Source organism: Aptenodytes patagonicus, chromosome W (assembly GCF_965638725.1).
Source record: "Aptenodytes patagonicus chromosome W, bAptPat1.pri.cur, whole genome shotgun sequence".
Classification (NCBI taxonomy): domain Eukaryota; kingdom Metazoa; phylum Chordata; class Aves; order Sphenisciformes; family Spheniscidae; genus Aptenodytes; species Aptenodytes patagonicus.
In genome coordinates this window covers 11,669,768-11,694,325 of record NC_134981.1, presented here as the reverse complement: position 1 = coordinate 11,694,325, position 24,558 = coordinate 11,669,768, and the positions used below count along the sequence as shown (strand labels likewise).

At 47.5% G+C, this 24,558-nt stretch overlaps 1 protein-coding gene and 1 non-coding gene across 2 annotated transcripts in view; one reads left to right on the top strand and one right to left on the bottom strand.

The window, feature by feature from the left end:
• The window catches only part of LOC143172166 (uncharacterized), a 97,628-nt gene that overhangs the window by 35,592 nt on the left and 37,478 nt on the right, over positions 1-24,558 (bottom strand). The gene's annotated exons all lie outside the window — the stretch shown is intronic.
• On the top strand, positions 12,223-12,294 carry TRNAG-UCC (transfer RNA glycine (anticodon UCC)). The gene has a single exon. It is a non-coding gene; the product is annotated as a tRNA-Gly (tRNA).

Below are 24,558 nucleotides of genomic sequence, written 5' to 3'. Positions count from 1 at the left end.
CCTCTGAATGTTGACCTGTGTCGCACCTGATTCTAACCAGAAAGTTTTCAAAATTTGGACCTTAAGTACAGAATATATGGATGTCATGATCTAAGTAGAAATAATAATGGCACCACTGGATCATACTGACTCTTGTATATACTGCACTTTCTTGAAAGCTATAAACTGAATCTTTAATTTGTCCCTAGAGCTAATTAGGGGGGAGAAAATGCAATTGTTTTTGTTAATAAATCTCTCTCTGAATAATGTTTTCACAATAAAATAAATCAAAGATAAATAGCACCATCATACTTCTTTTAAATGGATGTTTTCTTTTCCAAGAAGGAAAGCAGGACATCCGAAAAGAAAGGAAGCCCTTTCTTTCAGAAAACTGCTATGTTTTCCTATGCTTCTGAGTAATTTGCTCTGAATTTAAGTATCTGCATTAGCCCTCAGCCTTCCAAAAGGTGTTATACACAGCTTACTGTATATTTTCCATAGCACATTTGGTTTTTTAATGCTTGTGTTAGTAAATTTTACCCCTGCTGAAAACTAAATTGACTTTTGCAGCTTGCATCTACCTTTTTCTTAAGTTATATTTATAGCACATTTTGCAGTCTGTGTTTCACTGCAGTCTGAAAATAACAAATATTCCTAGTGTTTGTAGGGTTTTTACATTTACTTGTATTAAAAAAAAATTTCCAAAATGCACCATTTTGTGCTGCTTTGGAGAACTCAATGAAATAGAACTTCCCTAAAACATATATATTTCCATATTCTGTCTACTCTTTTATATATTGTTACTAGGTTGAAATGTAGTGCCACTTTGTAGTAGTCAATATAAAGAGCAAAACCAAATTGCATTTCAAAGCACAGAGTTCTAATCGTTCTTTTAAAATTAAACTGTAACATATAACAAATGTTATATAAAACACACTGGCTTAACGCTGGCTGTGGTAAGGGAGAGTCATTTGACAATGGTGATTCTCTGTTTCATAGATAGGCCACTAAGGGGCAGCAGTATATGATCGCAAATATACGTATGATTAAAACCTGGTAGAAAATTTCACATCTTTAACTACAGTGTCAATGTCTTTGTGGTTTCTAATTTCATAAATATGAAAATATAAGATATACTTGGAATATTTCATTCTTCTTATATTATAAGTAATAATGGATGGCTTACAGTCTCTGAACCGCTTGTGTCATATTGCTTATAAATAAAGTCTGTGAGACTTGGAAGGCTTTAATCCACACCCAAAAAAAAGAGAGGAAAAAAAGGAAATCCTTAAAAAATGTTGATAAACAGAGGGATGTGATTAAATGGCATGGAAGTATAATTCCTTTTTTTCACCAAATTATATTTCTGAATATATCATAGAATCATAGAATCATAGAATCATTGAGGTTGGAAAAGACCTCTAAGATCATCGAGTCCAACCGTCAACCCAACACCACCATGCCCACTAAACCATGTCCCTAAGCGCCTCATCTACACGTCTTTTAAATACCTCCAGGGATGGGGACTCAACCACTTCCCTGGGCAGCCTGTTCCAATGTTTCACCACTCTTTCAGTAAAGAAATTTTTCCTTACATCCAATCTAAACCTCCCCTGCCGCAACTTGAGGCCATTTCCTCTCGTCCTATCACTTGTTACTTCGGAGAAAAGACCAACACCCACCTCGCTACAACCTCCTTTCAGGTAGTTGTAGAGAGCGATGAGGTCTCCCCTCAGCCTCCTTTTCTCCAGGCTAAACAACCCCAGTTCCCTCAGCCGCTCCTCATAAGACTTGTTCTCCAGACCCCTCACCAGCCTCGTTGCCCTTCTCTGGACACGCTCCAGCACCTCAACGTCCTTCTTGTAGTGAGGGGCTGTCGTGGTTTAACTTCAGTCGGCAACTAAGCACCACGCAGCCGCTCGCTCACTCCCCCCCACCCGGTGGGATGGGGGAGAGAATTGGAAGAGCACAAGTTAGAAAAACTCGTGGGTTGAGATAAAAACAGTTTAATAATTGAAATAAAATGATAATAATAATAATATGATAATAATAATAATAATACACAAAGCAAGTGATGCACAGTACAATTGCTCACCACCCGCCGACCGATGCCCAGCCAGTCCCCGAGCAGCGGCCCCCCCCGGCCAGCTTTCCCCAGTTTATGTACTGAGCATGACGTCACATGGTATGGAATGTCCCTTTGGCCAGTTTGGCTGTGCCCCCTCCCAGCTTCTTGTGCACCTTCAGCCTTCTCAGTCGGTAGAACATGGGAAGCTGAAAAGTCCTTGGCTAGTGTAAGCATTACCTAGCAACAACTAAAACATCGGTGCGTTATCAACTTTGTTCTCATCCTAAATCCAAAACACTGTACCAGCTACTAGAAAAGAAATTAACTCTATCCCTGCCGAAACCAGGACAATATCCACCTCTTATTCTATACCATCTGCGTCATGCTCAAGTCTCATATTTTCCAGTACATTTTCATTAATCACCACCCCTTTATATATATATATATATACACACACAGAGATATCATTCCCTTCGTCTGTGGGCCATCCCTCTAAAATGTTCGGTGAGTTCATTTAGTCCATGACTTCGGGCTCCATCTGTCATAATAATCTTTCAGGGCAGGAAAAAAAGAGATGGTATGTGGTGTTGGATTGTTCCATGTTGAAGTCAGTTCTGGTACCATCATCACTGTGCTTTGCTTGGTTTCACTGAAGTTATTCTTCATTAGTCTGGGTGATTCTTATTGTAATAACATTAGTATGGCATATAATATTATTAGTATTATTAGTATATCTGTGTATTATTAGTATAACTATTATAACTATAATTAGTACTTAACATCACATAATTCAGATCATTGGCTATTCTCACCCAAAATCAAATCCCCTTGAGGTACACAGCGGACTTCCCCATCCTTCCGCATTATCCACCAAGTGCACCCAGGTCCCTGAGCAAAAGAAATCCCATGGATGGGTTTGCCTCTGCCTGAGGCAGGAATAACCCAGACTGTCTTCCCCAGCATATTTTTTATGTGCACTACAGGAACTTTATTCCCATCTACAGTACGTAAAAGTTCTGACTGGGCAGGGCCTGCTCGATTGGCAGATCCCCTAGTGTTGACTAACCAGGTGGCCTTTGCTAAATGCGTATCCCAATATTTGAACGTCCCGCCACCCATTGCTCTCAGTGTAGTCTTTAACAGTCCATTGTATCGTTCAATTTTCCCAGAGGCTGGTGCATGATAGGGGATGTGATACACCCACTCAATGCCATGCTCTTTGGCCCAGGTGTCTATGAGGTTGTTTCGGAAATGAGTCCCATTGTCTGACTCAATTCTTTCTGGGGTGCCATGTCGCCATAGGACTTGCTTTTCAAGGCCCAGGATAGTGTTCCGGGCAGTGGCATGGGGCACGGGATGTGTTTCCAGCCATCCGGTGGTTGCCTCCACCATTGTAAGCACGTGGCGCTTGCCTTGGCGGGTTTGTGGGAGTGTGATATAATCGATCTGCCAGGCCTCCCCATATTTATATTTCAACCATCGTCCTCCATACCAAAAAGGCTTTAACCGCTTGGCTTGTTTGATTGCAGCGCATGTTTCGCATTCATGGATAACCTGGGCTATAGTGTCCATGGTCAAGTCCACCCCTCGATCATGAGCCCATCTATATGTTGCATCTCTTCCTTGGTGGCCTGAGGTGTCATGGGCCCACCGAGCTAGAAATAATTCACCCTTCTGTTGCCAGTCCAGATCCACCTGAGCCACTTCAATCTTAGCAGCCTGATCCACCTGCTGGTTATTTTGATGTTCTTCAGTGGCCCGACTCTTGGGTACGTGAGCATCTACGTGACGGACTTTTACAACCAGGTTCTCCACCCGGGCAGCAATATCTTGCCACAATGCGGCAGCCCAGATGGGTTTGCCTCTGCGCTGCCAGTTGCTCTGCTTCCATTGCTGCAACCACCCCCACAGGGCATTTGCCACCATCCATGAGTCAGTCTAGAGAGAGAGCACTGGCCACTTTTCTCGGTCAGCAATGTCTAAAGCCAGCTGGATGGCCTTTACTTCTGCAAATTGGCTCGATTCACCTTCTCCTTCAGCAGTTTCTACAACTTGTCGCATAGGACTCCATACAGCAGCTTTCCACCTCCGATGTTTTCCCACAAGATGACAGGACCCATCAGTGAACAGGGCATATTGCTTCTCGTTTTCTGGTAGTTCATTATACATTGGGGCCTCTTCAGCACGCGTTACCTCCTCCTCTGGCAATATTACAAAATCTTTGCCCTCTGGCCAATCCATGATCACTTCCAGGATTCCTGGGCGACTGGGGTTTCCTATTCGAGCCCGTTGTGTGATCAGTGCGACCCACTTACTCCATGTAGCATCAGTTGCATGATGTGTACAGGGGACCCTCCCTCTGAACATCCAGCCTAGCACCGGCAGTCGTGGTGCCAGGAGGAGCTGTGCTTCAGTGCCGATCACTTCTGAAGCAGCTCGAACCCCTTCATATGCTGCTAATATCTCTTTTTCAGTTGGAGTATAGCGGGCCTCGGATCCTCTGTATCCCCGACTCCAAAACCCTAGGGGTCGACCTCGAGTCTCCCCTGGTGCTTTCTGCCAGAGGCTCCAGGTAGGGCCGTTCTCCCCGGCTGCGGTATAGAGCACATTTTTTACCTCTTGCCCTGCCCGGACTGGCCCCAGGGCTACTGCGTGAACTATCTCCCGTTTAATTTGTTCAAAAGCTTGTCGTTGCTCAGGGCCCCATTTGAAATTGTTCTTCTTCCGGGTCACTTGATAGAGAGGGTTTACAATCAGACTGTAATTTGGAATGTGCATTCTCCAAAAACCCACGACGCCTAAGAAAGCTTGTGTTTCCTTTTTGCTAGTTGGTGGAGACATGGCTGTTATTTTGTTGATCACATCCATTGGGATCTGACGACGTCCATCTTGCCATTTTATTCCTAAAAATTGGATCTCCTGTGCAGGTCCCTTGACCTTACTTTGTTTTATGGCAAAACCGGCCTTCAGCAGGATTTGGACTATTTCCTTCCCTTTTTCAAAAACTTCTCCTGCTGTGTTGCCCCACACGATGATATCATCAATGTATTGCAGGTGTTCTGGAGCTCCACCCTGTTCTAGTGCAGTCTGGATTAGTCCATGGCAAATGGTGGGGCTGTGTTTCCACCCCTGGGGCAGTCGGTTCCAGGTGTACTGAACGCCCCTCCAAGTGAAAGCAAACTGTGGCCTGCACTCTGCTGCCAAAGGGATTGAGAAAAACGCATTAGCAATATCAACTGTGGCATACCACTTGGCTGCCTTTGACTCCAGTTCGTATTGAAGTTCTAGCATGTCTGGCACAGCAGCACTCAGCGGTGGCGTGACTTCATTTAGGCCACGATAGTCTACTGTCAGTCTCCACTCTCCATTAGACTTCCGCACTGGCCATATGGGACTGTTAAAGGGTGAGCGGGTCTTGCTGATCACTCCTTGGCTCTCCAGTCGACGAATCAGCTCATGAATGGGAATCAGGGAGTCTCGGTTGGTGCGATATTGCCGCCGGTGCACTGTGGTGGTAGCAATTGGCACTTGTTGGTCTTCGACCTTCAGCAACCCCACAACAGAGGGGTCCTCCGAAAGACCAGGCAAGGTGGACAGCTGTTTAATTTCCTCCATCTCCAAGGCAGCTATACCAAAAGCCCACCGGTACCCTTTTGGGTCCTTGAAATACCCTCTCCTGAGGTAGTCTATGCCAAGGATGCACGGAGCATCTGGGCCAGTCACAATGGGGTGCTTCTGCCACCCGTTCCCAGTTAAACTCACTTCGGCTTCCAATACAGTTAGCTGTTGGGATCCCCCCGTCACCCCAGAAATACAGATGGGTTCTGCCCCTATATAGCTTGATGGCATTAGGGTACACTGTGCACCGGTGTCTACCAGAGCCTTATACTTCTGTGGGTCTGACGTGCCAGGCCACCGAATCCACACAGTCCAGTAAACCCGGTTGTCCCTTTCCTCCCCCTGGCTGGAGGCACGGCCCCTCTAATCCTCATCACAGTACTCATTTCTCATTTCTTGTACGTACGGGTCAGAAGTTTCTTCATTAAGATCAAGAGTAAGATCAGCCCTTCTACTCTCTCTGGGGAACTGCCCGCTGGAAACTGGAGCAGCAATTTTCCTGGAAGAACCTCTTTCTGTGATTGTTTTCCCTTGCAATTCGCGTACCCGTACCCCTAGGGCTGCGGTAGGTTTCCCATCCCACTTCCTCATGTCCTCTCCGTGGTCACGCAGATAAAACCATAGGGTGCCCCGTGGTGTGTACCCTTTATAGTCTCTCTCTTGAGCAAAAGAACGCTTACTTCTAATAGCCGAGATACTGGTCCGTACAGGTGAGGAGTAGGACCTATCCTCTCTGAGTTGCTGGATCTCCCGGGACAGTTTTTCGGACAGTTTCTCCACAGCCGAGACGATGGAGGAAGAAAGACTTTCCTCGTATTGCCGTAGTTGACTAGCCAATTCATCCACTGTTTGTTCCTCTCCATCTTTCCAGGTTATCACTGCTAACGAATTGGCGTATGACGATGGTGAGCTCCTTATAAACTTCCGCCACATGGGTCGTGTGCACTTGACTTCGTCTGGATCTTTGGATAGTTGTTTATTTTTCAGGTCACCATAAATCACCTCCAGCACAGCTAATTCTCTCAGAAACTGGATACCCTTCTCCATGGTGGCCCACTTGCTTGGGCGACATATGACATCTTCCTTAAAGGGATACCTTTCCTTCACGCTTGACAAGAGTCGCCTCCAAAGGCTGAGGATACGTGTCCCTTTTCCAATTGCTTTATCAATGCCCCCTTCCCTAGAAAGGGATCCCAGCTGCTTGGCTTCCCTACCCTCTAATTCCAGGCTACTGGCCCCATTATCCCAGCATCGGAGCAGCCAGGTGACAATATGCTCGCCTGGACGGCGGCTGAAATCTTTTCGTATATCTCGCAGCTCACTCAGGGATAGAGATCGGGTGGTCACTGCCTCGTTTATGAGTTCTTCCTCTTCCTCCTCCCCGATCAGCGGCCGAGTCTCCTCCTCCCGTTCTCGTGATGGCCCTTCTCCAGGGTACTCGTACAGTTCTTCCTCCGGTTCCCTTTTAGAAGAAGCTTCTTCCTCCCTTACTAAACGAGCCGACTTCCGCTTCCAAAATTTCTTCTTGTGTACAGGGGCGACTGATACCGGCACAGGCTGGTTCTTTGGTTCAGCCACAGGGCCTGTTGCTGGGGTTGGAGTGGTCGCAGTGCATGTCGCCGGGGTTGGAGTGGCCGCAGTGCAAGTGCATGTCACCGGAGTCCGAGTAGCCGCAGGGCCTGTTGCCGGGGTCTGAGTGACTGCAGTGCAAGTGCATGTCACCGGAGTCTGAGTGGCCGCAGGGCCTGTCGCCGGGGTTGGAGTGGCCACAGTGCAAGTGCATGTCACCGGAGTCTGAGTGGCCGCAGGGCCTGTCGCCGGGGTTGGAGTGGCCACAGTGCACGTGCATGTCACCGGAGTCTGAGTGGCCGCAGGGCCTGTCGCCGGGGTTGGAGTGGCCACAGTGCAAGTGCATGTCACTGGAGTCTGAGTGGCCGCAGGGCCTGTTGCCGGGGTTGGAGTGGCCACAGTGCACGTGCATGTCACCGGAGCCTGAGTGGCCGCAGGGCCTGTTGCTGGGGTCTGAGTGACCGCAGTGCATGTCGCCGGGGTCTGAGTGGCCTCAGTGCATGTCGCCGGGATTGGAGTGGCCGCAGTGCATGTCGCCGGGGTCTGAGTGGCTGCAGTGCATGTCGCCGGGATTGGAGTGGCCGCAGTGCATGTCGCCGGGGTTGGAGTGGCCGCAGTGCATGTCGCCGGGGTCTGAGTGGCTGCAGTGCATGTCGCCGGGATTGGAGTGGCCGCAGTGCATGTCGCCAGGGTCTGAGTGGCCGCAGTGCATGTCGCCGGGGTCTGAGTGGCTGCAGTGCATGTCGCCGGGATTGGAGTGGCCGCAGTGCATGTCGCCAGGGTCTGAGTGGCCGCAGTGCATGTCACCGGGGTCTGAGTGGCCGCAGTGCATGTCGCCGGGGTTGGAGTGGCCGTAGTGCATGTTGCCCGGGTTTGAGTGGCCGCAGGGCCTGTTGCCGGGGTCTGAGTGGCTGCACGGCCTGTCGCTGGGGTCGGAGTGGCCGCAGGGCGCGTTGCCCGGGTCTGAGTGGCCGCAGTGCGTGTCGTTTTACTGTCAGAGCCAGAGACCTTCCCTTCCCTTTGAGGGCACTGAATGGTGTTGAACAGGGCTCGGTAGGCATGGGCCAGGCCCCAGCACGTTGCAATGAGCTGCATCTCTCTGGAGTTGCCAGGGTGACAGCATACTTTTTCCAAATATTCTACTAACTTTTCAGGATTCTGCACTTGCTCAGGGGTGAAGTTCCAAAACACTGGGGGTGCCCATTGGCCTAGGTACTTGCCCATCTTGTCCCACACACCCTGCCACTCATAATTATTCAGCCTTGGGGCAGATCTCTGGATGATATTCTTAAATTGCTTACCAACTTTAGACAAAACCGAAACAGTATTCCCAAGAAGTATTAATAGAAGTATCTTAACTGCCCAAGGATGTTCAAAATACTGAAAAATTAATGTAATGAAGGAGGAAACATTATAGAAGAAGGTAGTGACACTGCCATTCTGTATTTCCTCCGTAAAAAAACTCTCAGAAAAGTTACTGCAATTGCTAGTTGTCTCCACGAAATGGTCTCCGTGGTACAGTAACGGCTTCATTGCGAAGTTTACATACCACACTAATGTCAAGGTCAATGTTCTAAAAACAAACCTCACAAGCGAGACATTACTATTCACTGCAGACCACAGCAAACTGCAAAACCCAACATCAATCTTTAACATGTACAGCAGGAAAAAGAGCGCGATGCAGATTATACAAATCAATATTGAGAACAGAGAAACCAACATTGTGACCCACAACTACTAACAGATATAAGTTCTTTAATACGCTCCGGTTAACCTGTTATTATCTCAAACCCTTCGAGCCCCACGTTGGGCGCCAAAAAGGACTGTCGTGGTTTAACTTCAGTCGGCAACTAAGCACCACGCAGCCGCTCGCTCACTCCCCCCCACCCGGTGGGATGGGGGAGAGAATTGGAAGAGCACAAGTTAGAAAAACTCGTGGGTTGAGATAAAAACAGTTTAATAATTGAAATAAAATGATAATAATAATAATATGATAATAATAATAATAATACACAAAGCAAGTGATGCACAGTACAATTGCTCACCACCCGCCGACCGATGCCCAGCCAGTCCCCGAGCAGCGGCCCCCCCCGGCCAGCTTTCCCCAGTTTATGTACTGAGCATGACGTCACATGGTATGGAATGTCCCTTTGGCCAGTTTGGCTGTGCCCCCTCCCAGCTTCTTGTGCACCTTCAGCCTTCTCAGTCGGTAGAACATGGGAAGCTGAAAAGTCCTTGGCTAGTGTAAGCATTACCTAGCAACAACTAAAACATCGGTGCGTTATCAACTTTGTTCTCATCCTAAATCCAAAACACTGTACCAGCTACTAGAAAAGAAATTAACTCTATCCCTGCCGAAACCAGGACAGGGGCCCAAAACTGAACACAGTATTCGAGGTGCGGCCTCACCAGTGCCGAGTACAGGGGCACGATCACTTCCCTACTCCTGCTGGCCACACCATTTATGATACAGGCCAGGATGCCATTGGCCTTCTTGGCCGCCTGGGCACACTGCCGGCTCATGTTCAGCCGGCTGTCGACCAGCACCCCCAGGTCCTTCTCTGCTGGGCAGCTTTCCAGCCACTCTTCCCCAAGCCTGTAGCGCTGCATGGGGTTGTTGTGGCCAAAGTGCAGGACCCGGCACTTGTCCTTGTTGAATCTCATACAGTTGGCCTGGGCCCATCGATCCAGCCTGTCCAGGTCCCTCTGCAGAGCTTCCCTACCCTCGAGCAGATCAACACTCCCGCCCAGCTTGGTGTCATCTGCAAACTTACTGAGGGTGCACTCAATCCCCTCATCCAGATCATCAATAAAGATATTAAACAAGACCGGCCCCAGTACTGAGCCCTGGGGAACACCGCTCGTGACCGGCCGCCAACTGGATTGAACTCCATTCACCACAACTCTCTGGGCCCGGCCGTCCAGCCAGTTTTTGACCCAGCGCAGAGTCCACCTGTCTAAGCCGTGAGCCGCCAGCTTCTCTAGGAGAATGCTGTGGGAGACAGTGTCAAAGGCCTTGCTGAAGTCCAGGTAGACCACATCCACAGCCTTTCCCTCATCCACTAGGCGGGTCACCTGGTCATAGAAGGAGATCAGGTTGGTCAAGCAGGACCTGCCTTTCATGAACCTGTGCTGGCTAGGCCGGATCCCCTGGTTGTCCCGCTCATGCCTTGTGAGCGCCCTCAAGATGAACCGCTCCATAATCTTCCCCGGCACCGAGGTCAGGCTGACAGGCCTGTAGTTCCCCGGATCCTCCTTCCGGCCCTTCTTGTGGATGGGCGTCACATTGGCAAGCCTCCAGTCATCCGGGACCTCCCCCGTTAACCAGGACTGCTGATAAATGATGGAGAGCGGCTTGGCGAGCACCTCCGCCAGCTCCCTCAGCACTCTCGGGTGGATCCCATCCGGCCCCATAGACTTGTGAGTGTCCAGGTGGCATAGCAGGTCATTGACTGCTTCCTCCTGGATTATGGGGGGTTCATCCTGCTCGCCGTCCCTGTCTTCCAGCTCGGGGGGCCGAGTACCCTGAGGATAACTGGTCTGCCTGTTAAAGACTGAGGCAAAGAAGGCATTGAGTACCTCAGCCTTTTCCTCATCCTCAGTGACAATGTTCCCCCCTGCATCCAATAAAGGATGGAGATTCTCCTTGGCTCTCTTCTTGTCATTAATATATTTGTAAAAACATTTTTTGTTGTCTTTAATGACAGCGGCCAGATTGCGTTCTAGCTGGGCTTTTGCCTTTCTCATTTCTTCTCTGCACGACCTAACGAGATCCCTGTACTCTTCTTGAGTCGCCCGCCCCTTCTTCCACAAGCGGTAAACTCTCCTTTTTTTCCTGAGTCCCAGCAAGAGCTCCCCGTTCAGCCAGGCCGGTCGTCTTCCCCGCCCATTCTTCTTACAGCGTACGGGGACAGCCTGCTCCTGCGCCTTTAAGACTTCCTTCTTGAAGATCGTCCAGCCTTCCTGGACCCCTTTGCCCTTCAGGACCGTCTCCCACGGGACTCTCTCAACCAACGTCCTGAACAGGCCAAAGTCTGCCCTCCGGAAGTCCATGGTTGCGGTTTTGCTGCCCCCCCTCCTTACTTCACCAAGAAGCGAGAATTCTATCATTTCATGGTCGCTAAGCCCAAGACGGCCTCCGACCACCACATCTCCCACCAGTCCTTCTCTGTTTGTAAGCAGCAGGTCGAGCGAGGCACCTCCCCTGGTAGGCTCACTTACCAGCTGTGTCAGGAAGTTGTCTTCCACACACTCCAGGAACCTCCTAGACTGCTTCCTCTCTGCCATGTTGTATTTCCAGCAGACGTCCGGGAAGTTGAAGTCCCCCACGAGAACAAGGGCTAGCGATTGAGAGACTTCTGCCAGCCGCTTATAGAACGCTTCATCAGCCCCTTCATCCTGGTTGGGTGGCCTATAACAGACTCCCAGCAGGATATCTGCCTCGTTGGCCTTCCCCCTCATCCTTACCCATAGACACTCAACCGTACCATCATCACAATCGTTGAGCTCTAGACAATCGAAACACTCCCTAACATACAGGGCCACCCCACCGCCTCTCCTTCCTCGCCTGTCCCTTCTGAAGAGTCTATAGCCATCCATTGCAGCACTCCAGTCATGAGAGTCACCCCACCATGTTTCTGTGATGGCGACTAAGTCATATCTCTCCCGCTGCACAATGGCTTCCAGCTCCTCCTGCTTGCCGCCCATGCTGCGTGCATTGGTGTATATGCACTTGAGCTGGGCTATCGATTTCGCCCCCGGCATCGGCACGCCACCCCTCGGCTCATCTCTAGCGAGCCTGGTTTTATCCCCTTCCCCCTTCGAACCTAGTTTAAAGCCCTCTCAATGAGCCCTGCCAATTCATGAGCCATGATCCTTTTCCCCCTGTGAGACAGCTGAACTCCGTCTGTCACCAGCAGGCCCGGTGCCATGTAAACCTCCCCATGATTGCCTCCCCATAAACCTCCTCTCCATAAACCTCCCCAACAGCGTTGGTGGTATAGTGGTGAGCATAGCTGCCTTCCAAGCAGTTGACCCGGGTTCGATTCCTGGCCAACGCAATTTCAACTGATCAACGCGTGGCTCAGGGGCTGGTGCCATCGGAGGAATTTTGGCTTTTTTGATCATGGGGAGGTGTACATGGCACCGGGCCTACTGGTGACAGACGGAGTTCAGCTGTCTCACAAGGGAAAAAGGATCATGGCTCATGAATTGGCAGGGCTCATTGAGAGGGCTTTAAACTAGGTTCGAAGGGGGAAGGGGATAAAACCAGGCTCGCTAGAGATGAGCCGAGGGGTGGCGTGCCGATGCCGGGGGCGAAATCGATAGCCCAGCTCAAGTGCATATACACCAATGCACGCAGCATGGGCGGCAAGCAGGAGGAGCTGGAAGCCATTGTGCAGCGGGAGAGATATGACTTAGTCGCCATCACAGAAACATGGTGGGGTGACTCTCATGACTGGAGTGCTGCAATGGATGGCTATAGACTCTTCAGAAGGGACAGGCGAGGAAGGAGAGGCGGTGGGGTGGCCCTGTATGTTAGGGAGTGTTTCGATTGTCTAGAGCTCAACGATTGTGATGATGGTACGGTTGAGTGTCTATGGGTAAGGATGAGGGGGAAGGCCAACGAGGCAGATATCCTGCTGGGAGTCTGTTATAGGCCACCCAACCAGGATGAAGGGGCTGATGAAGCGTTCTATAAGCGGCTGGCAGAAGTCTCTCAATCGCTAGCCCTTGTTCTCGTGGGGGACTTCAACTTCCCGGACGTCTGCTGGAAATACAACATGGCAGAGAGGAAGCAGTCTAGGAGGTTCCTGGAGTGTGTGGAAGACAACTTCCTGACACAGCTGGTAAGTGAGGCTACTAGGGGAGGTGCCTCGCTCGACCTGCTGTTTACAAACAGAGAAGGACTGGTGGGAGATGTGGTGGTCGGAGGCCGTCTTGGGCTTAGCGACCATGAAATGATAGAATTCTCGCTTCTTGGTGAAGTAAGGAGGGGGGGCAGCAAAACCACAACCATGGACTTCCGGAGGGCGGACTTTGGCCTGTTCAGGACGTTGGTTGAGAGAGTCCTGTGGGAGACGGTCCTGAAGGGCAAAGGGGTCCAGGAAGGCTGGACGATCTTCAAGAAGGAAGTCTTAAAGGCGCAGGAGCAGGCTGTCCCCATACGCCGTAAGAAGAATGGGCGGGGAAGACGACCGGCCTGGCTGAACGGGGAGCTCTTGCTGGGACTCAGGAAAAAAAGGAGAGTTTACCGCTTGTGGAAGAAGGGGCGGGCGACTCAAGAAGAGTACAGGGATCTCGTTAGGTCGTGCAGAGAAGAAATGAGAAAGGCAAAAGCCCAGCTAGAACGCAATCTGGCCGCTGTCGTTAAAGACAACAAAAAAAGTTTTTACAAATATATTAATGACAAGAAGAGAGCCAAGGAGAATCTCCATCCTTTATTGGATGCAGGGGGGAACATTGTCACTGAGGATGAGGAAAAGGCTGAGGTACTCAATGCCTTCTTTGCCTCAGTCTTTAACAGGCAGACCAGTTATCCTCAGGGTACTCGGCCCCCTGAGCTGGAAGACAGGGACGGCGAGCAGGATGAACCCCCCGTAATCCAGGAGGAAGCAGTCAATGACCTGCTATGCCACCTGGACACTCACAAGTCTATGGGGCCGGATGGGATCCACCCGAGAGTGCTGAGGGAGCTGGCGGAGGTGCTCGCCAAGCCACTCTCCATCATTTATCAGCAGTCCTGGTTAACGGGGGAGGTCCCGGATGACTGGAGGCTTGCCAATGTGACGCCCATCTCCAAGAAGGGCCGGAAGGAGGATCCGGGGAACTACAGGCCTGTCAGCCTGACCTCGGTTTCGGGGAAGATTATGGAGCGGTTCATCTTGAGGGCGCTCACAAGGCATGAGCGGGACAACCAGGGGATCCGGCCTAGCCAGCACGGGTTCATGAGAGGCAGGTCCTGCTTGACCAACCTGATCTCCTTCTATGACCAGGTGACCCGCCTAGTGGATGAGGGAAAGGCTGTGGATGTGGTCTACCTGGACTTCAGCAAGGCCTTTGACACTGTCTCCCACAGCATTCTCCTAGAGAAGCTGGCGGCTCACGGCTTAGACAGGTGGACTCTACGCTGGGTCAAAAACTGGCTGGACGGCCGGGCCCAGAGAGTTGTGGTGAATGGAGTTCAATCCAGTTGGCGGCCGGTCACGAGCGGTGTTCCCCAGGGCTCAGTACTGGGGCCGGTCTTGTTTAATATCTTTATTGATGATCTGGATGAGGGGATTGAGTGCACCCTCAGTAAGTTTGCAGACGACACCAAGTTGGGCGGGAGTGTTGCTCTGCTCGAGGGTAGGAAGGCTCTGCAGAGGGACCTGGACAGGCTGGATCGATGGGCCCAGGCCAACTGTATGAGGTTCAACAAGGCCAAGTGCCGTGTCCTGCACTTCGGCCACAACAACCCCATGCAACGCTACAGGCTTGGGGAAGAGTGGCTGGAAAGCTGCGCAGCAGAGAAGGACCTGGGTGTGTTGGTCGACAGCCGGCTGAACATGAGCCGGCAGTGTGCCCAGGTGGCCAAGAAGGCCAATGGCATCCTGGCCTGTATCAGAAGTAGTGTGGCCAGCAGGAGTAGGGAAGTGATCGTGCCCCTGTACTCGGCCCTGGTGAGGCCGCACCTCGAATACTGTGTTCAGTTTTGGGCCCCTCACTACAAGAAGGACATCGAGGTGCTGGAGCGTGTCCAGAGAAGGGCAACGAGGCTGGTGAGGGGTCTGGAGAACAAGTCTTAGGAGGAGCGGCTGAGGGAACTGGGGTTGTTTAGCCTGGAGAAAAGGAGGCTGAGGGGAGACCTCATCGCTCTCTACAACTGCCTGAAAGGAGGTTGTAGCGAGGTGGGTGTTGGTCTTTTCTCTGAAGTAACAAGCAATAGGACGAGAGGAAATGGCCTCCAGTTGCGCCAGGGGAGGTTTAGATTGGATGTAAGGAAAAATTTCTTTACTGAAAGAGTGGTGAAACATTGGAACAGGCTGCCCAGGGAAGTGGTGGAGTCCCCATCCCTGGAAGTATTTAAAAGACATGTAGATGAGGCGCTTAGGGACATGGTTTAGTGGGCATGGTGGTGTTGGGTTGACGGTTGGACTCGATGATCTTAGAGGTCTTTTCCAACCTCAATGATTCTATGATTCTATGATCAAAAAAACCAAAATTCCTCCGATGGCACCAGCCCCTGAGCCACGCGTTGATCAGGTGTGTTTTCCTGCTCCTTTCGGTATCATTCCCTGCCACTGTAGGGATAGAGGAAAACACTACCTGTGCTCCCGATCCTTGAACCAGTCGCCCCAGTGCCCTGAAGTCCCTTTTGATCGCTGCAGGACTTCTCTCTGCAACCTCATCACTGCCAGCCTGTATAACCAGCAGCGGGTAGTAATCAGAAGGCCGTACTAAACCAGGGTGCTTCCTAGTGATGTCTCTGACCCGGGCCCCAGGGAGGCAGCAGACTTCCCTGTGGGACGGGTCCGGTCGGCATATCGGGCCCTCTGTTCCCCTCAGAAGGGAATCGCCTATGACAATTACCCTCCTTTTTTTCTTAGCAGCGGCAGTCATAATGCGTGGGGCTGACTGCCTCACCCTAGGCAACCCCCCGGATGGACCTTCATCTACATCCTCGCTTGCCTGGCCCTCAAGTTCCAGGGCCCCATATCTGTTGTGTAAAGGCAACCAGGAAGGTGGGGGAGGCCGGGCGGGGGTTCGCCTGGCACCCCGAGCAGGGACCCGTTTCCATTCCCCCCCGTCGCTTAGGTCCCCTCTTTCTACCTGGTGGCAAGAAGGCAGGGGATCCTCTGCTTCTCGCGGAGCCTCCACCTGCTGCCTCTGCCTCAGGGACGGTAGGGTGCAGCTCCACCAATCTATCTCCCTCTCACACTCCCGGATACTCCTCAACCTTTCCACCTCCTCCTTCAGCTCTGCCACCAGGCCGAGCAGATCATCCACCTGGTCACACCGCACACAGGTGGTGTCTCTGCTGCCCTCCGGTACAGCTGACAGGCTCAGGCACTCCCTGCAGCCAGAGACCTGGACAGCTGTATGCTTGCGTGTGAGCTCTGTCCGTGTCGCCACATTCCTTCTGGCGACGGCTTTCGGCCGAGTGAAAACCATAGCCGGTCCTCTTCTCGGAAGCCGACGATTACCAGTTGAGTTAGCCTCTGGAGCCGGGAGCGGGGCTGCGCCTTCCCTGCGCGAACTGCCGCGCAAACTGCCGCGCCGCGCTCCGGGTCGCTCGCGCTCCCTGGGGCTGCTCTTCTAAGTGAGGGGGTTAGGCCGCCGCCCCTCTTGTCCCCGCCCACGCTGAGTCAGAGCTGCCGCTCGTCAGGAACGCCCTCCTCCGGCTCGGGGAATGGGGGGGCTGGGGCTCCCTCTCGCTCCCTGCGCTTTTGCTTTTCGCGGGTTTGGCCGCGGTTTTTTGCCGCTTCAGGAAGGGTCCCCCGTCGCGATCCTCCGCTCCGGAGCCCTTCACCTCGGTGGCTTCGCTGAAATGGCGGGTACAGTGGGTTTTTAAACTGCCACCGCCCCTCTTGTCCCCGCCCACGCTGAGTCAGAGCTGCCGCTCGTCAGGAACGCCCTCCTCCGGCTCGGGGAATGGGGGGGCTGGGGCTCCCTCTCGCTCCCTGCGGTTTTGCTTTTCGCGGGTTTGGCCGCGGTTTTTTGCCGCTTCAGGAAGGGTCCCCCCGTCGCGATCCTCCGCTCCGGAGCCCTTCACCTCGGTGGCTTCGCTGAAAATATCAACTTCGCTGAAAAATATCAACTCAGATCATGATTGCTTATGCTCATGCATAAAAATAAACTATCAAGATTGAAAAAAGAGATTAGTTTGCGGAGTTCTCTGCTTACAGACATATCCTTTCTCTTCTTATATTAACCAGAGTACCTAATATCCTGATCCTAATTAGCTGTTTGTTAGAAAACTGTAACTGCTTCATCAAGACTTTCTTTGTTTTCCTCAGAATTGAATACACTGTGTACATACCCTCCTGGGATTTAATGATCACTATGAAAAGTCAGGACATATGGCACTTTATTCTTTCTGTGAGTACTGGCCTAATTTCCCCTTATTAGGAATTCCTTATCAGATTGAGATGGAGTCTAACCTCATCACTAAAAAAACACCTGTAAGATAATTTGGAGTCATATTACTAATAAAACTGCAGACAAAGATTTCCTCCCTATAAAATTAGCATTAGCATTTCATAGAATCATAGAATCATTAAGGTTGGAAAAGACCTCTAAGATCATCGAGTCCAACCGTCAACCCAACACCACCATGCCCACTAAACCATGTCCCTAAGCACCTCATCTACACGTCTTTTAAATACCTCCAGGGATGGGGACTCCACCACTTCCCTGGGCAGCCTGTTCCAATGTTTCACCACTCTTTCAGTAAAGAAATTTTTCCTCACGTCCAATCTAAACCTCCCCTGCCGCAACTTGAGGCTGTTTCCTCTCGTCCTATCACTAGTTACTTGGGAGAAGAGACTGACACCCACCTCGCTACAACCTCCTTTCAGGTAGTTGTAGAGAGCAATGAGGTCTCCCCTCAGCCTCCTCTTCTCCAGGCTAAACAGTCCCAGCTCCCTCAGCCGCTCCTCATAAGACTTGTTCTCCAGACCCCTCACCAACTTCGTTGCCCTTCTCTGGACACGCTCTAACACCTCGACGTCCTTCTTGTAGTGAGGGGCCCAAAACTGAACACAGTATTCGAGGTGCGGCCTCACCAGTGCCGAGTACAGGGGCACGATCGCTTCCCTGCTCCTGCTGGCCACATTATTTCTGATACAGGCCAGGATGCCATTGGCCTTCTTGGCCGCTTGGGCACACTGCCGGCTCATGTTCAGCCGGCTGTCAACCAGCACCCCCAGGTCCTTTTTTTTTTTTTCCAGCCATCTCTGAATGAAATGACAGGAGGTAACTCCTCTGCATATCAGATATACCAGAAAGAGAAACCCTATTGCAGTAAATCTGAAGAAAACCCAGGAGTCACCATTGAGCTAAATGAATCAGGGATGATACAATCATAAGAGATAAAAACACATTAAACAAATGAGGATATTTTACAATATGCTCCATGATTTAAAATTCACCTTTTCCCAACACAAGGTGAACCATGTAGCCTGAATATGGATGTTATATTACTAGCAAAGTTTTAGATTTCAAAGTGTAGTTAAACTAAGAGGAAACTGCCTATGAGTAAAATGCTGAAAAAAATAATTTTAAAACCTTGCGCTTTTGCTTTCCTTTTGTTCCCACTTTTAAAAAAAAGTTATTATTAAATCAACATAAAGGATAAAAAAAAAAAACCTCTAAAATTAAGCTACGCTTTTTTGTAACTTATGATTTTTTTGATCTTTGAATGCTGAACCCCACCCCATTTTCCCTTATTCTTGCACTAACCAGTTTCAGTGAATCCATATATTTTTGTTACATTTCCATCAGAGTGTATCTATATTTTATAGACTATATCCCTCTTCTTTGTTTTCCAGCACTCTCATGCTTTATAATGTGATTACATTTATCCTTTGGTGTTCTGGCCCAGACTGGCCTTTCATAAAACTCATACCATGCAGTTTAAGGTCCCCAGCCATCTGCTACCCTAACAAGGAGTCTTCAGAGTAAACCCCAGATACATGGACAATTCAGGCACACAGAGGGTGCTAGAGAGGGACATGAACAAATAAGAAAAATAAAGATACCTTTCTCATCGTTCAAGAAGCCCAGTGCTCCTTTGGGTCATCATAGTTTTGACTGTGAGAAGAATCACTCTAAGATGGACAATGTGTCAGCAGGTGTGGGGATGGGAATCTCACTAACGGACATTCCTGAGTTTGATTTTAATGAGCAAACACTGTACCACCTGGCATGACAAGGCACTTAAGCAGAAAATAACGGAGAAAGGAATGTGCAGCTGGAAGGAGAAAAACAAGATAAAGGCCATGAGGGCATTTCGCATGATCAGAAAGAACGGGCCAATCTGCTAGAGCATAGATGCGCGTGAACACAAGGCTATAACCTATCTGCAAGCTGCAGGTAGCGCGTGTACACTTCTGCTTGCTATAAAAGATGCTAACAAAAAGCAATAAAGGTCTTTGGTTGCCGTGTCTGCCGGAGTCCGTGCTGCTTTTCACCCCCACAAGCAGGGGCATAAATGTAGGGAATTGTAGAAAATATCTTGAAGCATCTACAATATTCACACAGGCTGTCCTCAGTTTCATTGTCTCAGCAGACTGGTATTTCCTTTTGGTAGCTAACCCTGCACAGATTATAAGAGTGAGGACAAAATGGGAAATTATTTGGCTCATAATTGTGTTTCTCTGAAAGCATTAGCCTAGAGATATCTAAATCTTAAACCTGCTTCTTTTTTAAAGGTTAATTTTTCGGTGCTCCTTCTCTTCTGCTTGGGGAGGGTTTGTCTGTGTGGGGTAGGGTTCCTTTTAACCAAATACATTTCATATTACACATACACTAATTGCTGAGGAATTAGGATGTAAGAACTACTGGGAATTAGACTTATTACTTATAGCTCCAAATAGTTGCTACTTCCTGTTTTTATATGCTTCTGAGTTAAATCCAGAAGGAAGCTAAAGTTTCACAAATATCTCATCTTTGCATTTCATTCTCTTCTTAAGAAGCAACAAAGACTGAGGCAGAATTCTGACTTCTTTATTTTTATATTGCATGTTGTTTATATATGTTTGCAGGCCCAGCTAACTACAGAACAAATCAACTTATATTCCTAAAAAGGAAATGCAAGGACAAATAATTATGATGAAAATTCAATAAAATGTGGTGTTTCTTGGGCACAAACATAGCATATTAGCGTTCATTTGCAGAGATAAGAACATGGACTGATGAGGAAATAGCGAAATCCAGCCACAAAATTAAACCTGTGATTGCCCTCCTTTGCAGTTATTTATATCAGAAATAGCAACTCAGAAAAAATAGCTAATATTATCATGAAGCTAAGGTACCTGAATGTCAGAATAGCTGTATATTAATTGTTAGGTGGAAAGAGTAATTACAGCTAGGGTTTCTTTTATCCTTATGGTTATATGAATTAACGATAATGAAAATATATAAAAATAATAATAGAACCATTCTGAACTCACAGTGCAATTACATGGTAATGGACATCAGTGGAGCACACTTGTCCTTCTGGGACTTATTCCCAAGTCTTTTTCTCATGATATCACACAGGTCTCCAGTTCTGTGCCTGCCTGTGCAAATTTAGTCTAGCTAATGAAAACATTTAGTCTATTCAATGATGGATGGCACAGTTCATATGCATTTTATTTGCTCTGTACTTGTGTAACAATGCAAAGGGATGGAGAGATGATCCAGGAAAGACAGCGATCAAGAGACAGCTAATATCACTGCTATCTGCTGCATGGCCTACATCAGAGCTCAGTATTTCCCAGGAAAAAACTTTTGTAAGTAGATGATAGATCACATGAATTCTCCTGGCAAGTTGCCTGAGGAACTCAGCCTGTAAGCTGAGAATCCCTGCTTCAAAGAGCAGTCCCATTTCTAAAACAATGTACATTCAGAGTTCCTGAAACTTTCCATCATCTACAAATATAGCTACTTCTCTACTATCCTATCCGCAGGCCTGCTTACAGCCTGGTGATACACAGGGGAGCTTATCCACACCTACAAATTTTTATGCTAGAGAAGTATTGGTGTTGGGACTATGTGTCAATCTGCCAAATCTTTTCTTAATTTTGCTCATGTTTGAATAAAGTTCAAATACAGACTGCCCTGGTACATTTGACAGATAGCTGTGTGTCAGCAGAATAAAGGGAAGATGTTAGAAAATAATGATACAGTAGATTAAATCCTACCTCTTTCCTCAGGTTAGTTTGTGTAGTTTCTATAATGGCCATCCAAGAAGCGGGAAAATAAATTGAAATAAAACCCATATATACTCCCTTTTTCCACTTGCATTTTTATTCTGGCATTAGCAACTCAGGTCATATAGTCAGGATATTTTTGAGATCTCTTTATCTGAGTAGATTGGTCAAAAGATACTTTAATGCAACGATGTACATATTTTGAAGGAAATACTGTGAATATACTGTTATGTTTTCCATACTGCTAAAATAAAAGGAAATCAGTGCAAAAAAGGGGATGTGTGAATGTCCTTGACGCTTCAAAAATCTGAACACACACGCATAAGCACTTGAGAAATAGGAATGAAACTGACTGTCAAGTGAAAGGGAAAATAATCAGTTTGAGTTTACTTTCCAGGCAAAACAATACATGGAAAAAATAAATACTAAGATAGATGACAAGAAAAACAGATTTTTTTTCCCCAGTTCTTTCTAAAGACCCTGAGTACAGAAATAAAGACAGAAGTGATTATGTGCAAAGTTGCTGAGTATTGCTGGTCTGATCCACCTTAAACTGACAATCTGGTCTTTTTACACTTTATTTGTATTTTACGATTGCAATGAAGACTAAACTGCAGTATAACTAAAGATTGGACTGAAAAAAATTTAGAAGCATAGTCACCAAAAGGAAGGAATTTTGGAGCATATTGCCTCCTCCATCACCATATATTTTTTATATATATAATATATAGCAAGTCTGTTTTCAGGTTTGGTGCTGCTGATGTAGCTAACAATACTGTGTCATACAGCTATTGTCTAAACTAACCAGTATATGCAAAATATTTTTTGCATAAATTTTGGAAATCAGGTTTTGGAAACCAAGCTTTTAGAGTCCATTGTTAAAAATTAAATACACTTTTCCTTGCTAATTTACTTATTTTATTTTAATATGTTATTTTAAGTAGCAGGTTAGACCTTAAATTAGTATACAGATAAGGGTATTATCATGAACAGCCTGTTATTTGATCCGTAATCCTGGGGAACACATGCCAGTATTTCTATATAAGCCAAGTGATTCTGTTTGTAAATATTTTAGAAAAAAATCAAGCAAGTTTGAACACTACTGAAGTAAGTATCCATCTTCCCTTTATACAATGGTTTTCTAATGCTGTTTTTAATTAGTTCTGTGAACTTAAGATCCAAATCACACTTTCCCTTATTCAATTCACAGATCCATCTAAAGATTGAAGTTTATACTACTGTTTCATCACAAGCCTCTGTCAGAATCACACCAGTTGATTCTGCCCAATACAGACACGTACAGCTTCTCCCATGAAAATTTACAACCCAATTTCCTTTTGCCACAACAGTCTTCCATGTGTTCAGTCTTGACACCTTCTAAAAAGATTTAAAAGCAAAAGAGCATATTGAACATAGTTGATAATGCCTTTGAGGAACTTAGCTCTACTGAAGGGAAGATATGACTGTGATACAAGCATAGAAAGTAAAAGAGAGGAGGAATACAAACAACACTTCCTCTGAAACTGTCTAAATTATCTTTCCCATTGCTTAGGCTGTCCCAGGAGTAGCTAAGACACATGTATCCACCACTCACCAGCAAAAAAGTACTACAGTATAAAGCTGGTTGTCTGCCTACATTGCGAGACTATTGCAAGTTTTCTCTTCCCCCATCTCCCTATCCCAGATGAAAGATGAAAGAACTGAGACAATGAAAACAGAGGGAAAACACAGGAAAAATCCACCTGTGTGAAAGTTTGGGCTCAACTGCATGAACACGAGTCAGTTAACTGAGCTGAGAAATAAGTGAGTGACAGAAGTCAAGAAAAAACACAGAGAACTTCAGGCTCAGGAAGAGTAACATTACCCTGCAATAAGCTGAAGCAGCTCTCAGTGTTACAGGCTGGTAACACTGTGTGTTAGAAGACCTCCTCTGGCACAGAAAAACATTGTCAAAATAGAAGGACATGCTTAGAGCAGAAGGAGCACACTAACAGTAAATCAGGTGTGGTCTAACTGTCCCCACGGTGCTAAAGGTGATACAGAAATAAAATTCAGAAATGTTAACAAGCCATTTACAGTTAGTCTAAGCTATAATATTCTATAATGCTCTTCACCAATTTAAAATAAATTACAATATTTAAACTTGGCTTATACCTTCTACACTATTCAGGATTTCAGGATATTAATATGGGTCTGTGCTCTGAAATCCTTTATTGACTGTACTTTATTATGTACTCAGGTGAAGTTATTGATTTCAGTGGGACAGAGAAAGGACTGAGATATTCTTCCCTCTTATTGACTTCCACTTTCTGTTCTGTGCCAAAGTAAGACTTAAGGATTTGGTTTATTAAAACTGTTCTACTAATGCACAGGAATGTGTTAGGAGCTCAGAGCAAGAATTACTGTATGAAATTATAAGACTTATGTTATACAGGAGGTCAGACTAAATTATCATAATGGTCCCTTCTAGTCTTAAAATCTATGAATGATCGGTGTCTCCATCCTAGCATAGACTGCTACTTCATCTAGTCATCATATTTCCCATAGAGGCTAGCACCTGAGATTTCAGTGGAAATCAAATCCCCTTTCACCCTTCTAATGTAACTAGATAATTACACGATGATAGAAAAATTTCTTCCCAACTCTTGTAGGCTATGATACTATAAATGAAAGTAAGATACTTGCTTCCTTCCTGCTGTAATAATGTTTTAACCCATTAAAAATTAAAGTATTATACTTCATAAGTTATTAACACATACAGCTGCATCCAATAACCATTTAGTTGATACTAGTGGGGCATTTATGAACCAAACCTTAATTGGGAGTTTTGTGATGGAGGAAAATTTTTAGCAGCGAGGTAGCCAAGAAAAGTTCATCCAGAGTTTATAGAACCCTTCTGCAAACTCAAACGCACAGCTGCACAGAAATGGCAGCCTGAATCTGAAGAAGGGTATCTTCCCTGTTGTATCACAGTGTCAGGAAAGCCTATACCAAGTAAGAATGCACAGCTTTGCTGTAAATATTTGTGTGCTCAAGGATTTTTTTCATTTTCACTCTATGTTTTTCTCCAGTGTTGGAATGCTGCCATATCACACCCTCAAGATGAAGTATAAAAGAGCCACATGCTGAAGTGAATTTTAGCATTTACAAAAATGCAAACCTGGCAGTGATACAGTGAGATCCATATGCATAAAAGAGGCTAGGAAAAGGTATGAGGTGAACTACCAGACTAGCCAATGAAACAGGGAGAGAAGTGGTCAGCCAAATTAGACACGACATCTTCAACCCAGCCGCATCCTTTTACCATTCTTTCAAGACAAATTCAGGATGAGCGATTAGCTGTGCAAAGCCCTTAGTTAATTCTGTCAGCATTTCTCAACCCCAGGGACTAAAAAAGGTATGAACCCAGCAAGCTTGTTCAAATTGCGC